The 13497-nt window shown below is 41.0% G+C and overlaps 1 long non-coding RNA gene across 1 annotated transcript; it reads left to right on the top strand.

Moving 5' to 3' along the window:
- Window positions 1–2045: 2045 nt before the first annotated feature.
- On the top strand, window positions 2046–8321 carry LOC144996220 (uncharacterized). The gene is made up of 2 exons (XR_013659250.1): window positions 2046–2329; window positions 4697–8321. It is a non-coding gene; the product is annotated as an uncharacterized LOC144996220 (long non-coding RNA).
- The last annotated feature ends 5176 nt before the right edge of the window (window positions 8322–13497 follow it).

Raw genomic sequence — 13497 nt, 5'->3', positions numbered from 1 at the left:
TCTTTCGCTTCTTGGAAGGTTCAGGAACTGCTTGTGGGTCTGAAACTGTAACATCCAATGATGCATCTTTTGTCACATTCTCAGATCTTTCCGGTTGTGGGACACTCTCTTCAAGCAAACCCTCAGTTTGGCCAGCACACTCCACAGGTTGGACAGATGCTTGCAGTGTTGTCATTTCCTCAGAAAGCTCTGCCACCTGGGACTCAAGTTGGTTCGCCAGTGTCATCTCCAACTGCAATTTTGTACACAGTTGATGCTTGAAGCTGGCCTGTTCCTCCAGATCCTGCTTGACTTTTTGGGCTTTTGCCTTCATCAACCGTTTGCAATGTTGGAGTTCTTTTTCACGTCTTTGTCTGAGTCTGCGTTTTTCTTCCAAGGCCACTTCCATGTCTTGCAGCAACTCCCAGTGCAGGACACAGCTCTCCTCAGTGGCAATTCTTCTCTGTTTCAGTTCAGATAACTGCTCATTCCTGTCGTACAGTTTATTCAGTAAAAGGTCCCGTTCTCGGATCAGAGCAGACAAATCCTTTTTGACAGACGGGCCTTTTGGTTTTTCCTCATCAGACATTTTCTGAACTTGTGGAACCTCTGGAGGTTTGGTTTCAGAGGCCACAGGTTTAGTCGATTTGCCCTTTTTTTTCATGTTTCTGAGGTGTAAGTCGAAAATGAAAAAATGAAATGAAGTGAAAATGTAAATGTGAGAACCGATTTAAAACCACTATGTGTGAAATCTCTTGAGATCTTTGAGTCTCTATTGAGTTCTGAAACAGGACTCTTGACTTATATTTAAGAACTTTTTGGCCACTGCCCAGTGATGTCATTTGATGATGTAATTACATCAAATGATGTCAGACGACGTAATGTGACGTCAAATGACATCATTGAGTCTTTCATCACAGATGATGTCATTTGACGTCATTGTGTCTTTCATTGGAGATGAAAGAGCCGACTCCTACTCAGGAGAACCAAAGCATTTAGCCAATTAGCCGAGGCCTGTACCATTACTTGAAATTTAGAAGGGGGCGGGGGGGGGGGGGGGTGACCGTAGTGGTATAGTCCAGGTAAACACGTGGAGACTCGTATTGAAAAGCTCGCGTGTGGGGAAACAGCAGCTTCTGGAAGCATTTTGGTGATTTTGGAGATGAAAACGCTAAGCTGGGTTCGTGAAATGAAAACCAAACTTCTGGAAAGATTTTGGAACCGCCCATCCATCCATGCAGCTGCAGGAGAGAAGACAGGTGAAATGCAGCCATGCAGATTTCCTGAAAACTGCAGGTAGACCACGTTCTTCTGCGACACAAACTGGTCTTTTCCAGACCTTAAACCTCATTTTTAGAAGCCCCAATCAAAGAACCTGTTTCTGTTTTTAAAGGTTTCTATCAGTTTGTCAATTCTAAAGTCAAGTAAAAACTAAGACTTCAATGGAAAAACCCCAAACTCTGTCAGAAGCTTTTGCTTGTTAATCAGAAGATGAAACTAAAACAATTCGGTGCTTTAACCAGAAGAGAGAAGCATTTAGCTTCATGCAGTTGTCCTGAAGTTCTTATCAATATTTTTTTTAAGCTAAATAACACAAGCAAGGTTTTTTCAAATCGTGAATGAGGAGTGAAGGAATTTATTTTTTGTGGTTCTCATTTCTCCTAGGTTTTTATCTTCATTTTATTTCATTGAAGGTTTTCTTTCTGGTTTACTGTGTGTGGGTTTCAGTCATTTCAATTAAAAGGGACTTCCTGATAATTGCATATGTAAAGAGGTTTCAGGAAAGCAGCTCCAACATCCAACCCCCTTCAGGAGAAAACGGTCTTTGATCTTCTGGGGCCATTTGGTTGTAGGTTTGACTTGGATCATAAATCAATCATCTCAATCCCTGGGAACCGCCACAGGCATCTGCTCCCGTGTGAAGAACAAAGCTCTAGGATCGACTTCCTGCGGTGACAGTTCCTGCCACCCATGGGGATTCCGTACCGTGTCTATCTGTGAGGTTCCCCCCTAGAGACCAGATGCTGTGATTCTAAGGATGGGCTGAAGGAAGAAGGCGGGAAATATTGTTAGGGAATAAATTTGTTAAACTTAATCCGGCCGAATCCCGTGGTTTTCTTCTTCTCGACTTTATTGAACATGCAACAAGGAAAGTAATCTCAAAGCGACAGATTATATTTTCCAACATTAATTGGTGACCCTGATGTGATAAGTGGGGAAGAAACGCGGAAGCGCAACGCGGGTAAGAGGACCGATAGTGGTTTATTATGAGATTTCTGGGACTTTCGGCGAAAAGTCGGTGACGCTCCCCCCACGTGCTTGACTTCCCTCGAGGCCTCACAAACAAAAGGTAAAGCAGGAACCTGTTCGTAAATCCTGCATATTGACCAGGTTATTCTCTTAGTGAATAACTCAAATTGTGGGGAAGTGAAGTATGTGGACGGCATAGCGCACCTGTATAAGTTTTGTGGGTTCACCCTCCTGAAACAGCAAATTGGACTGAGGAAATTTATGAAAATTAGAGCTGAGCAAATTGTGCAGGTTTTGTGTCTGTTTAGCCTGTCAAAATTGAATAAATAGTAAATTGGGAGCGTGTGATATTTGGATTACGTTAAAATTTAGTAGGTTTTGCGTCTGTTTGAGCCTGTACGAAATCCCGTACGAAAACAACAGTGTTACTATAGGAACTAATTTTGCGCGTTTTAGGATTTTCGGAAAAACCAGGAAGGCAGCGAACCTTCACAAATTATTTTTAATGCGTAGAGAAACCACAGAGGGATTCACAGTAAAAATGAAAGGTGCGCTAGACAGAAGATATGAGGAAACCGGTGAATTTTGTTTTGACGACAGACGACGCTGACGACTTGACTTGACAACAGCGGTGAAAATGGCTTGAATGAGAATGAATGGAATGAAATGTATGCGATTTTGGAAAGAATGGGATGAAAGAGTGTTTGAAATTTGTGCATTTTAACTGTATTTTCCACATTTCCCTGTGTATTGTCTGCTCTACGGACGCAGCCATCTTGTTCATCATGTTTACATCGAACGGACCAATGACGGGACGTTTTACTTGTTTTCGAATGTGTAGACGACTGTGATTGGTTTTGTCTGTACCACGTGGTAAGCGTGACGGAGTCCTGGCCAAAATGGCAACGGTGGCTGTGATTGGCTTTGTTTGTACCATGTGGTCGGCGAGACGCGTCCCTGACAACCAAATATGACGGAACGTGCTGAACTTTTTCATGAGGAACATTTGAAGAGTTTGGGATGTAATTTGCGGTAAAATCATGGTGGGGATCGTCGTTATCGAGCGTGGTAATGACCTCGGTTGTAAGACACTTTGAAAAACAACTTCCAGTGGGTTTTCGGTTCGCCGAAAAAGGTTTTTATGTTGCACAGCGCCTCCGACGGGAGCCTCTGCTGCAACGGCGAGATCAACGTGCATGGTTGCAGGGTCTAATACATTTGGGGTAAAATAATTTTGTAATTATTTCGGTTTTCTTATTGTGAATACATTTCTCTAATTTGTTTGTATGTCCTAATAACCGCGATTAAGTTCAGCTTTGTTTGAAGAAGTATTATTGACATTTTTAATTTGTTTAATTTCGTTTTTCTGTTTGTTTTGATCTTGTGCACTGCTGTTTGAATAAGAGGCGAATGAGTGGCGGTTTTGTTTGTTTGAATCATAATCAATAGTATTTGAAAATTGTTTTCAGAATGGGGAAAAGGACGAGGTAAAGGAAAGGGAAACATGGTTTTTGAGGATTTGGAAGGATGTTGCAATGTAGAGACATGAAATGTAAGGTGACAAGCAGGAGAAATTAAAAGGCATTGTAAGTAAAATGGAGGGTCTGTGGGCATGGAAAGGTGTGGTATGAAAGTGCAGGGTATGGTAGAACAGGAGAAGAGGGAACATGAATGTTAAAACGCTAGTTATGAACGATTCATTTCAGTGAAATGGTTTATTTTTATTTATGTGTAAGGTACCTAATTTGTTGTGTTATGTCTTTTGCAAAAACGGTTAAAAGTTATTGTCTTTGTATTGATTGTCTGTGTTTTAGATTGAGAATTGTGTTTTTGGTTAAATAAGGAAAAGCTTAAATTGTGGGATTTTGTGGGCTTTTAGCACTTCTCCAAATTCTTTTTGTAGGGCAACAACAGTCCTTAAGGGTAAGTCAAAACAATTTGTCTTTATTTTTTTGATTAAGAGTGAATGATTAGCGGGCAGAATGCATGTAATACAATATATTTTTCAAAGATTTTGCTCCAGGTCCGTCATTTCGGACAAAGAAAATTTTAGGGATTTTTTCCCCTTGCTGGCTTTCATTACTGATCAACTGACGGTGTTGGAGACGGTGAAGACTGAACATGACTAATAAATTTCTAAATCTCTTTCCAAGCAGAAGAGCAGCCCCCCCCCCCCGAGATCTCATAAAACTGAACTGGGCAGAAAAACCCCCTCTGTTTTGTGGGTGAGTGACAAAAGACGCAGAAGTTTACCATCCTCCGCAGTTCTCTACCTTCACAGGAGGGAGCCGAGTCAGCAGTGACTGACCCCCAGAGCACATTTGAAGAAACAGGACAGGAGAGAGGGGGAGGTTGAGCAGCTGAAGAAAAACAATTCTTTACCCTGCTGAAAAGATTCACACAGGATAAAAGGTGTTTTAAAAAAGAAAAGGAAACTAACATGAATTTTGACTTTTGATGCCCTCAGAGACAGCAGTAGTGACGTGTCATGCTCAGCCATTCGGAGGCCAAAACAGGAGGACGGGTGAAAAATCCTGGGAGAAGCAGGCCACCCAGGGGACCCCAGCAGCAGTTGGAAATGGCATCTATGGCGCTCTGAACCCTGACAACCCACAACGAGGTGCCCAACAGCAGAATGTACAGACCAAGAGGCAGAGGGTCTGGAGGAAAAATGAACAGTACCCATGACCACTCCAAGCCCTCCTCCACCGTGGCGAGGACCACAGGGCAAGTCGGACAACACCACTTGATGCAGGAGCCATTGTCTTTTTCAAGCTCAAAGGTAACCACTGATGAGTCTACTGGACACTCTACCTGCTCTGACAAATGAACAAATGACTCCTCAAAACCTGCAAAAGACCATCCGACTGACTTTTGACCAGATGGTGGAACATTCATGCGTGCATTCACCAAACACGCCTGTGAATCTGTTGGGACGGGACAGTCTTGTCAAAACAGGAGACAGCAGACTGGATGCCATGCCGGACACCACAGCCGACCCCCACTGCAGACATGTAAAGGGCCCTGAAACGCCAGGTGGTTTCGTTAATTTCAGGTTTGAAGCCTGGACTCCTGTGTTTGAAGCCTCCGAATGGTCTGACATGTACACTCCATTATGACAGAGAGCATGATTAACAGTAAGAAGTATTTCAGCAGGTAGAAGACCACACGTGGCATTTGAACTACACTGACATATATTAACCCTGAGGGCGAGCGGCTTATTGTGCATTCATACACTCACAAATGCAATGATACTAGCTGTCAGACACAGCTGTATCTCACATAGGATTAGACTAAGCAGGACATTAACAACACATTGGTTAAATTGTGTTTTTTCAGGTGTTCACTTTCCTCCCTCAATAAAAATGTACAGGTTAATTTTGCCGTTCAACAACTGAGCAGAGAGGAGACGGCTCATGAAGATGCAGAGGTGATGTTAAAACGCTCTCTGATGCTTCATGGTCCACAGGTTCAGTTGATGTTGGTTCATTCTTCATCGTCCCCCCGGTGGTGATTCAGGTAACTGCAGGAGCACAGATTTTTAGATCTCAGTGCAGCTGATTGAAAGATGCAGATGAAGGAAACTCAGTCTGGGCTGTAGAACTATAGTGTCATTGAATATTCGTATTCTTCATGGTGTACTTCTTTGAAACCGGTTTTAAAAGTAGATGGATTGCATATGATTTAAGCTAATGTTAATTTGAGTTGATGACGTCACCATTATTATAAAACCTATACGTCCCTGATCCATATTGCATGCTGTCACCTTTAACCTCACAAGGTGTGTTGTTTGTTGCTATTGACTTAGCACACGTTTTCTTTTAATGGAATCATTACATAAAAATAGCAGACAATTATTTACATTTTAGTACAGAGGGGTTCATAAAATCCTTCTTGCATTTTTGATCACTGTTTAAAGTCTCTCTGACAGAACATTATGCTATAAGAGGTTTGTGTTTTGCTAATACAGGTTGATGACATCTGCCTGCAATTAATGAAAGATCTTCTGTTGCAGTTGTATTATTTCTTCTTGTGACCTTGCCTTTTACAGGAACGTGGACAGGACGCCTCTTCACCTTATCGATGCACCAAACAGTTTATTGTTTTCATGATTTTGCTTTACATTTAATTCGTTTTGTGTTTGTGTCCTGGGGTTTAACCCCAGGCCAAGAGAGGGAGGTAGACAAAAGAGGTCTTAATGATTAAAAGAAGGACATTATTTTATCATTATCGTTTAAATGTATTTGTCTAGAAAGAATGTTTAAATAGTAACACAGATTGACCATTTAGAAAGAATGTTTAAATAGTAACACAGATTGACCATTTTTAAAATTTTAAAGCTTTGTGTGTCTGTTCATCTGATTTTCTCTCATCCACAGCAAGGATGAGTAGGTTCTACGACTGGGTCATTAGACAACAGCCCATAATAAACTTTTTTCTTTTTCTTGAATTTGTATTTTCCCCACTTGTGTTCTTCATAAAACAGCACGAGGGGAAGCAGACCTTTGAGAAGAGAAATGTGGTGGACCTTTTCCATCATATTCTCTCTTACTGCGCATGCGTAAATTGATTCTTGTCTCATTGTCTTTTGTGTTTTATTGTTTTTTATTTTTTATTTTTTAATTTCCTGACCCTAACACTAACAAAAACTTAGACCCACAGCAGAATCATCTTGGCTGAACAGTACCACAGCAGTGGACACCCCAAGTCCTTTTGCAGCCGTTCTGTTGTATCACCATGTGTCACATCTCTAATAACAGGCTTATTGAGAAGTCCATAGGAGGCCAGGTCCAAGCTTGCCAGAGCTTGTGGGACATGCAGAAGGAGGACGCGAGTGTTCGAGGCCCGGAATGACCTTTTTTGGACTTTGTTACATTTTATAAAATTGCTTACTGTTATGTTTGACAATTTTCTTTTCTCTTTTCATCGTCTGTGTGATTTTGTTCTGCTTTAACATTTCTCAATTCCCCCCCCTTAATTCCAGGTGTTCCTTTTCCTTACAGGAAGTGCTATTTTATTGTCTTTGTATCTTTTACTTTTTAGAATAATTGGAATTTTTATTTGTGCATTTTCTTTATTTACTATTTTATGTCTTGTTCTTTGTAAACGCCAATGTGCCAAAGATCCAATGAAGCATGAGTGTCCTTAGGGACGGTCGCCGATGGGGCTCGGGGCCTTAGCATGCATTTTTCCTGTCCAACTGAATGTTTCTTAAAGATCATTAATGCAAGCTCCACAGGTTTTTCGCTGCTAAACTCATAAACGGATCATCAACACCTTTGAAATGCACATTGGTTCTGTTTATATATTGTGAGGGCTCGAGACCACAGCTGTTTTGATTGCATGATGTGATAATGTGTTTTTATTTTTTGTGTGACCTCACTTCGTGAGGTCAAGAGAGGGAAACTGAAGGAATTTATTTTTTGTGGTTCTCATTTCTCCTAGGTTTTTATCTTCATTTTATTTCATTGAAGGTTTTCTTTCTGGTTTACTGTGTGTGGGTTTCAGTCATTTCAATTAAAAGGGACTTCCTGATAATTGCATATGTAAAGAGGTTTCAGGAAAGCAGCTCCAACCTCCAACCCCCTTCAGGAGAAAACGGTCTTTGATCTTCTGGGGCCATTTGGTTGTAGGTCTGACTTGGATCATAAATCAATCATCTCAATCCCTGGGAACCGCCACAGGCATCTGCTCCCGTGTGAAGAACAAAGCTCTAGGATCGACTTCCTGCGGTGACAGTTCCTGCCACCCATGGGGATTCCGTACCGTGTCTATCTGTGAGGTTTCCCCCCAGAGACCAGATGCTGTGATTCTAAGGATGGGCTGAAGGAAGAAGGCGGGCTGCTCTGTCAGCCAATCACTAGCGACCAGAGGCGGAGATTCGGCGGCCATCTTGCTCCCGGGGGAGGATGTTCTGACCACATGCTTAAAAGTCTGAACTCAAGGAACTTTCGTGTGTCTCCAGACAAGCTGCATGTGAATTCGGAATGTAACCTCTTGCGTATTGCAGGCCTTGATTTTGGACACCCAGATCGATCTGTTTTTACTCTGTTTTTAGAAATATTGTTAGGGAATAAATTTGTTAAACTTAATCCGGCCGAATCCCGTGGTTTTCTTCTTCTCGACTTTATTGAACATGCAACAAGGAAAGTAATCTCAAAGCGACAGATTATATTTTCCAACAGGAGCAGGCGAAAAAACGCTGTTTGAAAACCTTTTTGTTGTGACGTAGGACCTACAACAACGAGCCACGAGCTCCTGGTCTGAGTTGGAATCTGGCTCCAAACTCTACGGCTGGATAGCTCCAATTTTGCTACCATGTTTGATGCATCGCTACTGTTAGCTTGGGATTGTGAGCGGCTGTAAGCTAGCAAAAGAGCGTGTGGGTCATTCCAGAATTGGAGGACATTTTGGCTTCAAAATAATAATTATTTATTTGGTGTGTAAAACATTTGATACAACCCTGTTACCAACACTGAACAAGCTAAAAAAAAAGTCCATTATTGATTCTGAAATGGAATTCTTTTCCCATTAAGGTCATTATAATATTCTCTCTGAAGAACTATTTGATGTCACCTATGACTTGATTTGAAATCATTTTAACAACTTTCCAAATCTGTCTCTATCAACTTTTCAAAAACAGCATGTTTGAGAAATGAATTGAGAATTATTATTGTTTATTAAAATGATGTAGTAACAGGGTTGAAATCAGAATAACAAGGCTGAGATCTGGGCACAAGAACGTATTAAAAACACCATTTTCATTGGAGTGTGTCATTAAAGACACGCCCCTCCAGAAAAACCGACTGCTCTTTGAGGAGCAAACAACAACCATGGTTGTCATGGAGGTCACAGCATCCAGCTAGTGGTCCGGTTAGCCTTGGGTCTTCAGCAGTGTGCAGCGATGCAGCAAAAACTTCAACTCCTTCAAAAGCAGAACGTGTTGCTGCTGGACCTCCAAAAACAGCAGCTTTCCTTCTTCTGACTGTTTCTTTTGATGTTTCTCAGCACTGAACCACTATTGACAACTCCACATAGATGAAGGTTTGGACCGATCATCAACGGATGAATCGCATAAACCTGGACTCAACTATATTCAGAAACCACTTTAAGAAATGAAGGCAGCTTGTAGGGTTGCGATGGACACTTGGGCCTCCAGATGCTGCGGCACCATCTCCAACACCTTGCTGCAGCTTTCTGTCGCCGCCTCCATGTGGCCCAGAGCCTTCAGACACTCAGCAGCACAGAGGCAGAGAAGCTAGAACCTGATTCAGATCCTGGAAAGGGGCCAAAGAACTGTCACTTTGTTGTCAAACATGTAGTGGCATTTTTTCAGATCTTCTCCAGTGCTCTACTCTTGGACATCTCTGTTTTTATCTTGACATGGCCCAAGTCTCCACTTTCCATTTCTGAACTCAACCCATACCAAACCCTGAAAGACCAGATGGAATTCCTCAAAAATCCACTGGTGGCAGAAGAGAGCAATTTCTCACCAACTCTCTCGTTAAAAACTCAAAATTTACAGCAAAATTAAACAATTTAAAGCCTAATGACATTTAAAACAAAAATTTATTGCTTAATTTTCAATTTATGACAAGTTTTTCTTTCTTGATTAGAGCTCAAATTTGCTCATTAGTGCGGTTTTCTTTGATTGGCAGGGGGGTCAACTAAAATAAAAACTCACTTTGTCCTGCCCCCAAATAGTATTGGGGGCAGGACAAAGTGTTTCAATATTCTGCAGCTAAAATCTGGAACAGCCTCCCTGAAGGCGTAAGACAGGCCTCTTCTGTGTTCATGTTCAAATCTAGACTTAAAACATTTCTGTTTAGCCGTGTATATGACTGAAAGGTCCTATCTGTACCTTTCTTTCCTTCCTTTCTTTTTAAATCTTTTTTTTTTTTTTCTCTTCCTTTTCTTTTAAAGTAAATTTTATGTTGATTATTTCTATGATGTATTTTGATTTTTATGCATTTTTCTGTTTTGTGAAGCACCTTGAATTACTTTGTGTACAAATTGTGCTATACAAATAAACTTGCCTTGCCTTGCCTTACTATTTGTGGAAGTGGGCGGGATTAAGTACCACCCCGCCCACTTCAAACTTCATTTCTTTCAGTTCAGAATGCAAATCATGAGATTATTGGTCCTCTGTGTACATTCCTATGAGCTGAGCCCCATTTCTATACAGTCTCTCAAACAAATAAGTAAACAGGATTTCTAATTTCATAAATATTGAACAGTTTGACTTTTTATTAAATGCAGGGAAGGTATTGTGTACATATGTAGTCCAGTTTGACATAATATTGTTTTCTGGACTAAAGTCAGACTGAAGAAGTCGTTTTTGATTTCTGAAGGGATTTAACTCACGACAAGACGAATATTCAGTAACATTTGATCAGGTTTAAGAACAATAGAAAAAGCAAAGGAAAAAAAAACACCACAAATATTTTAACTCTATAGGAGTTCTAGTTTAATGTATTAGCCTATCATAAACTAAAGGGGGAATTTCTCTTTCATTTTTACTTCTAATGAATTTAGATGAGATTTAAAAATAAAAATCAAATGCTCGTAATAAAGTTTTATTTACATTTACAAATATTAATAAATCATTAGGAACTAAATCAAATATAACCAGGGATTACTCCAAAAAGTGTTTGTAGTTTTTCCAACACCAACAGTAAAAATCCTCCCAAAAACTTAAAGATGCATTCATAAAACAAATGATCTATTATATTATCACCAAAAGCTCATTTGTTTTCTTGCCTCTTTTTTCAGTGCAGCATTACATCAGATCTAAACACTAAATAAACAACATACTTGACCTATCAAAGGGAAGGGAAGGGGAAGACATGAAATAAAAATGTCTACAATGCAAAAAATAGCTTTACATTATTAACATGCACTGAATATACAAAAGGAACAATCAACCCACCTTTAACAAAACACCACAGCAGAAGACGGAGAAAAAATTAACAAAAACGAGCAGCTGCTAACGGAAAGGGAATTTTCTTACTACCTGATGTGACGTGAAACTTTACCTTGATAAACATTGTCATTTTTTATCAAAATAATACAAAAAAAATGATTTTGGACTGTTTCATGTATTTAAAATGTCCACATAAAGAAAACTAATAAATAACTTTAAAACATCATACATTATTGGTTTTATATTTAGTCCCTTTCTGTTAGAAGCTGTGTCTCCACTTTCGTTGTTGTGTTTCTAGATTTCTTCATTTGTACCGAGACTGTTTTTGTTATTTGGTATTTGGTAATTCGCACCCTTTGTGTTTCAGTATTTGTTCATCTGTTCCAAGATTGTTTTTAGTGCTTCATGATTTGTTAGTTTGTACCAGATTTGTTGTTGGTTATAACTTAAATGTAAATGTGTCTTGCACCCCGTAATGCCGCCTGGATTTCGCACACGCCACCGGTACGGATTGGATACCAATTTCTGCCTTTCCCTGCAACTGTGATCAGATTTGTTGAAGAATAGTGACATGCATGTGTTGTGAGATGAGTGTGTGTGTGTGTGCTGAAACCAGGGTGTCTGATCTCGTATGCTGCAGGAAGGGGGGGGGGTGAGTGTGTGGAGCGCATAGACGCGCAGTCAGTCACCCTTTTTGGAGTCAAGAAAAAAAGTAATTAAGAAAGTTTATCTTAAAGAACTTGGACTTTTTTTTTGTTTAACCCAATCTGGAGGCTCTGAGGGTTCTAATGAGGAAGTGAACCCTGAAGGAAGATCTCCCTTGCGGCCTCCGACCACAGTCAGAGATCGTACCCCCCCCCCCCCCCCCCCCCCCCCAGGGAGGAGGGCCACACAGTTTGAGAACATACAAAATAAATGTTCCTTTATTTAATTTATTTATACTTTGCATAAAGGATTAGTGTTAAAGAAGTGTTAATCAAATATGGCACGTACCGAGGCGATGCTCTGTCCCCACTACTGTTCTGGATATGACTTTACACCCTCAGCCAAATTGTCAATAGGACTTGCTATGGACAAAGTCAACATAGAAAGAACAATAGCTGACATTGAGGACAGTTATAAGTACCTTGGAACTCCTCAGGAAAATGGCACCCTGGAGCCGGCAACAAGGCAAGTCGTAACAGCCAAATACCTCCAACGAGTAAAGGCCCGTACACACCAGGACCAATTTTGCGCGCGATATTCACAGACGTTTAACGCCTCGTGACTAAACAAAGGGCACCAATGTGAGTGTGCACACCGACGCGAAAAACACCACGCGTAAAAGCGTCATTTTTTAAAAAAACGCCTCGGGTTCGTTTTTTTGGTTTGACGCGCCGCGTCAAAAACTATACGACCAATGAGAATGGCGCTTTTGGACACGTGTCTGGAGCTTCTGAAGTTACAGTAAAACACAACTTGCTGAGCACACATACGTCACGGCGAAGAAGATATACGCCAAGTAGCGTCTACACTGCCGCGAAGAAATAAGACGAAGAAGATGCACTCACTGACGGATATTCTAAAATATCCCCGAAAACGCTCATGATACATTTTCAGCTCTTGTACCAGTTGATAAAACTCCCCATGTTCTTCTCTTCTCGTAACTATGGGATATACGCAAAATCGACATCTTTTCCGGCGTCTTTCATCATTCAACAGAACAATAATTTCTTCATCGCTGGAACTGGAGCTAGAGCTACTGGTGCTGGAAATATTGATCTTTTCTTTGTTTGATTCTGACAAGCGCGTAAATACTTGCTCTCTTTTTCTGAGTGAAAAGCGACTTTAAGAAGCGTAAAGTTGCGCAGCGCCACCTTGTGTACAGGGGGGGTTTCTGTTTTACATTAAGCGCCATCTAACGTCAGGGAATGAAATTGCATGTTCGCTCGGCTCATCGTCAGCGAAAATCGTGTGAACACAAAAAACGTGGCGAAAAACGCTGACGAAAAACGCTGGCGAAAAACGCTGGCGAAAAACGCTGGCGAAAAACGCTGGCGAATATTTGCCCGGGGTGTACAGGCCTTAAGGCAAATCCTGAGAAGCCAAATCAATGGCAAGAACAAGACCCTGGCAGTAAACTGTTACACACTGCCAGTTATCAGATACCCTGCAGGAATAATAAGATGGCCAAAGGAAGAGATACAGCCCACAGATGTTAAGACGCGAAAGCTCCTCTCCAACATGGAGGGTTCCATCTCAAGAGACTGTATGCTAGCCATAAGGAAGGAGGGCAAGGACTAGTTAGCATGGAAGCCACTATCCTGGATGAAACATTCAAGATGCATGAAAACATCAAGGACAAA

Source organism: Oryzias latipes, chromosome 12, assembly GCF_053564925.1.
Source record: "Oryzias latipes strain Hd-rR chromosome 12, Olatipes_Hd-rR_3.1".
NCBI classification, from domain to species: domain Eukaryota; kingdom Metazoa; phylum Chordata; class Actinopteri; order Beloniformes; family Adrianichthyidae; genus Oryzias; species Oryzias latipes.
Note: the sequence above shows the minus strand (reverse complement) of the source record. Positions and strands in the feature narration are given on the sequence as shown.